The sequence below is a fragment of the Botrytis sinoallii genome, assembly GCF_014898435.1.
Source record: "Botrytis sinoallii strain Bc 23 chromosome Unknown BSIN_004, whole genome shotgun sequence".
NCBI lineage: Eukaryota > Fungi > Ascomycota > Leotiomycetes > Helotiales > Sclerotiniaceae > Botrytis > Botrytis sinoallii.
In genome coordinates, this window is record NW_024066031.1 from 3,118,079 (window position 1) to 3,123,278 (window position 5,200).

A 5,200-nucleotide genomic window follows, 5' to 3' on the forward strand; every position below is an offset into this window, starting at 1 on the left:
GTAATAGATTCAGATTAAGAATTAAGATGTAGCTCAAAGAGCTATAATATAGAATCTTCTGAATTGAAAATATACGGAATTTTCATAACAAACTAGCTCAATCGGATCCTAACTTGCTTACACTCCAATGCAAATGTTTTTTTTGGTCTTTTCTGATAGAATCAGTATATTACATAAGCTTATATCGTAATATTATCCCCCCTCCTAAGAGTCGAGCTCCATCGAGGTAATATATCATAGTTTATAATTTATAGGCAGATAGGGTTTGATCAAGCGGAATCAGGTTTGTTAGGTATTTATAATGAAAGTTGCAGATTAATTCTTATACATCTTTTAGATAGCTTGTAGGTTCTTCGGTTAGTATATCGTAGCTAACCCAGTGAACGGTATATTTTAGGCGAGGTCCTTCACAACCTCTTTTTTCTAGTGGGAGTTTAGGATCTTGATAGCTTCGAATTGTTTTAAGCTGTCGACTTCGATAGGTAGTGGTAATGGGTTATGTTACCTAGGGATAAGGTTATTGTATGTAGGGTATAACAGGTTGATATGACAAAACAGAGTGAATCCTTATTGAGGTAGAGAGTTCTAGTTTATAAGTATATGGGCCTATTAGGTTTAGGATTTTGAAAGATCTGAGGTTCTTCTAATCGAGCTTTTTCTGTAAATGCAGAATCTTAATATTTCTAGTGTTCAGTCACAAAGGAATACTTTAACTCCTTATTTATTTCCCCTGCCCCGGCAGGCTTAATCCTATCAAACCTTGTAACCACAGGAGGCTCCCATCATGCCAATGGCGATACGCACCCCTGCGCACCAAGCTGGTTCCTCAACCCAGGGGGCGCTCCCCCCCCAAGCAGTCACCAACACCTCAGGGACTAGCATACAGCCCCCCACCAATTATAAGATCACCCATAGACTTTACCCTTAATGCAATTAAGAAACAATTTGAAAGAATCGATTAAAATAGAGGGGAAGAGACAGAAGATGATCGAGGTATTCGCAGTGCTAGCAGATAAGCTTGCACAAGGGTTCCAAGGCTAACAATGTAAACTCACCGCGAAGTTTAAGAATACAATTATCTTTGCTCTACTAGAAATAATGGAGATTACCCTTGATCAAAGAAGAAAGCTCGCAACAGAGCAACTATAGCCAGAAAGCAATACGCAGAAAACCTACACTGATACACTGGAAAACTCAAATGAGGTCTGAGGCAGCAAACCCTATTATAGGCTCTATTAATACAATATGCTCTGCTCCTAATAAAAGTACAAACACTAATCGCTTGGGAGCACACAGACTCAAAAGGGAGAATAATCGAATCGAGAAAACGATCCTTATAATAGCTAACGGGGAAGCTCTGTTTTTAGAGACTAGCTCATTCCTGTTAAGACTCAGAATAAAAGAGGTAGTTACTGGGATCACACTAGCAGAGATCCCCTTTCTTCAAAGGAACAATACAGACTGGATGTTAAGGTGCAGCTCTGATACTAATCGGGAGAAGATTATGAAAACAGAAAATGTGAGCGGATACTTAAAACCCTTTATGTAATAAGTATATATAGATTAGAAAAATAGTTTATATATACAGTCCTACAAATATCATACGATTTCTATTATATTAAAGGTGCTCCTACTTCTATATCCATTAAGTTTATCAAAAAGGAGATTACAGCTCAAACCAGCAAGCAGCCAATCAACTACAGATTGGTATATAGCAGGGTCAATCCAATTACTAAAAGAGCCATCTGGATTATTGGCTTCAATATTGCAATACTGCGATTTCGATTATTCAATAATAGCTCCTATTCGGTTTTCCTAGATAAACCCCGGAAAATTCAATTTCATAGTACTAGCTGCCTAAGGTACTATAACCTCTTCACTTATAATAAAACCTTAAGATGCTTGATATTACAGTAAACTAAACACTGAGTATAAGAATGCACTTATATATTAGTAATATACTAGAGTAGCTCAATACACTAATTATCATAAGCCCTTTTGTACTAGCTATTCCAATTGCCTAGCTGCTCCTAGAGTCTATGCTAAACAATAGATCGCTCTAATCACAAAGAAAACTGGCTGTAGTTAGAGCTATTAACAGAAAAGACTATAAGACACTGTACAGAGCAAATACAGATAAAGCGGATCATACCCCTAAACCACCTTTGCCTTCCAGAGTAATAATTGCAGAAACCCTGGTTACTCTGGGGGTGAGGATTATAGTATATAAGAATAAACACCTCAGCAAACGCCTATACAAGCTTAGTACAAGTTTGCTAATCACACCAACCATACTACGCATATATCCAGCTTGTAGCCAAAGCCAGTGGAATCTCAATATAAAAGCCTTAGCAGAAAAAGCCTTCATTCTAATAGATTTGGAGATGAATGATGCAGAGATTTCTATAATGGTAGATACTATATCTAGATCCTCTCTATGAGTAATATAATCAACGAGCATACTCAAAGGAATAAAGATCTTACTATTGCTTAGACGAATATAGATCGGGAATATACGAATCATATTACATTATTATAACTAGCAGCTGAAGCTTAGCTAGATATAATCTGTTTACAAAAGCCAAGACTATACTGGAATTCAACTATGCAAAATCACAATGTATATGATCAGTATCAGCCAATCGATAACTGGAACCTCCAGGGAGACTTGGAGGAGAACAAACAAGGCTTTTGGGTTATAATATATATACAAAAAGATGCGTACTTGAAAATAGAGCAAATGGATCAATTCGAAAATAGAAATCTATTCTGGATACGAGTCAATGAATATTCGATCTTGAATATCTATAGAGCTTCGTGTACTTTGAATATTATTAATTATATTATATACTTAATCCTAAATGAGCATACAATCATAAAAGGGGACTTTAATACAAAGTACGAGCTATAGAAACTGAGAGTAATCACAGCCAATCAAGGGGTGGCAGCTTGTAATATGGGCAAACGAGTAGGGGTATGGAGTTTATAGGTATTCTAGGCATACCCATCTATGCAGAGGGTATATATTAGATCTAACCTTCTTTAATGTACTATTCACTTATACAAAGGTGCTGGAAGAACTCCATTATGGATCTGATTATATTATTCAGATTATTAATCTAGCAAACCACAGAATAATAAAGTGGGATTAGTACCATTATTGGATAAAGGAAACAGATCTGCCGAGATTAGATGAACTAATGATCAATCAGCTAGCCCATCTTAATAATATAGATATCCAGATTACAACCAAAATCGAGATTTACATTAGTAAACTAACGAAAGCACTAGACAAATTGATCCGAATAATTAACAAAATCGATCAAAAAGCAGAGAAAGCCTTGCCATAGTGGACAGATGAGTGTAGAAAAGCTTATCGAATATATATAAAAACACAAAAAAGAACAGACTTAGAAAAAAAGACTTATACTATATACTTTTTACAAAAAGTAATACAATAAGCCAAGAAATTCTATTAGGCTATATATCTAGATAGGGTTAAGAACAATAAAGAACTCTATCGAATTATAGGATGGCATAAATTGATCTCTGAAAGTAATGTGAAATCCCCCTCCCTAATAATCGGTGAACAGGAGATCTGCGATATAAGAAAAAAAGTGGATATTCTATTTATAGCAGTTCTGGATTGATTCAAGACAAACAATGATTTTCCAAATAATCTACTACACAATCAAATACACAAGGGGACCCTCCCCTGAAAAAGAACAATCTCGGCTGAAGAAATAGAAAAGCATGTTATAGGAGCCTTATATACTGCACCAGAAGTGAATCGAGCTATTATGCACCTCCTTAAGGCATGCTAACCAAGTATCAAATCACTGATCCGGGAGATATTTGTATTATGCCTAGCTCTAAACTATTATCTAGAAGGATAAAAGCTAGCGGAGGTAATAATGATTCCCAAGGTAGGCAAGAAAGATAAACGTCACCACGGTTGTAACGACTAATAGCTCTGATTCCTATATCGAAAAGGGTCTCGAACGGTATATAGCCAGCCAAATATCTTGGATAGCTTTGAGATATAAAGTAATCAGCCTACAACACTGTAGAGCACTCCCTAAAAAATCAGGGACAAATCTAGCAGCTGCTTTTACTCACAATGCAAAGTTTGTATTAGCAACTGGCATATAATTTCGATTATTATTATAAATATACAAAAAGCTTTTAATACTTTCTTGAAATATCAACTCTTGAGCCAAATAATCAAATAAGGATAGCCAACTTTGCTGCTCAAACTGATAGACTCATTCCTTATAAATAGAAAAGTCAGAGTAAAACTCGAAGGCATTACAACTAAGGAGTATCTAGTGGTATACAGTATCCCTTAGGGGTCCCTACTATCATTTATACTCTATATACTCTATCTTGCTAAGCTCCTCAATCGAGATACGAAATTCCGTTTCGACTATACAGATGATATCACAATCTACTATTCTTCCAAGTATCTCTTTATGAATACTAGAATCCTACAACAACAAATACAGCAGATCATCAGATGGGGCAAGGAGAACAGAATTCTATTTGCTTCTGAAAAATTTGAACTACTTTATATTACTAGACAATATAATACCATTAATTTACTATTAATAATGAATCCAGATCTGATAATTATTCCAATACTGATTACAACAAGTGAAAACACTCAGCCTACTCTAAAATAGCTAGGTATCTTCTTTGATTGCCGGCTCTCGTTTTTTATAATATGTCAAAACACATACAGCGAAAGCTATAAAAATAGCCTTGCATATCAGATCGATTGCTTGCACTATATATAAGCCGCTAGCTTTCTCTCTAAGAAAAACAGTGATCACTTGTATTCTCCCAGTAGCACTATCAACATGAAAGTATAATACACTGATAAACATAAGCCTAGCCTAGATTAAAGCGATTCAAGTATAAATACAGGTATAAAAGGTTATCTCCGTTACATCAATAGAGTAATCAATATTGCTATAAGAGAAGCGATCCCAGTATATAAGACTATACCGATCACAGTTCTTATCAAAAAGCAGGCCTGCTATTAGGGATAATCATATTAGAATATGTCAAGCTACAATTCACACTTTATTTAAAAACAATCGATAATCAATATTTACTAATAAATCGTTGAAGTTAGTAATACAAAAACGCAGATAAAAGCAAGTATAATAAAAGGGCTTCTTACAAGAATCCAGCAGCT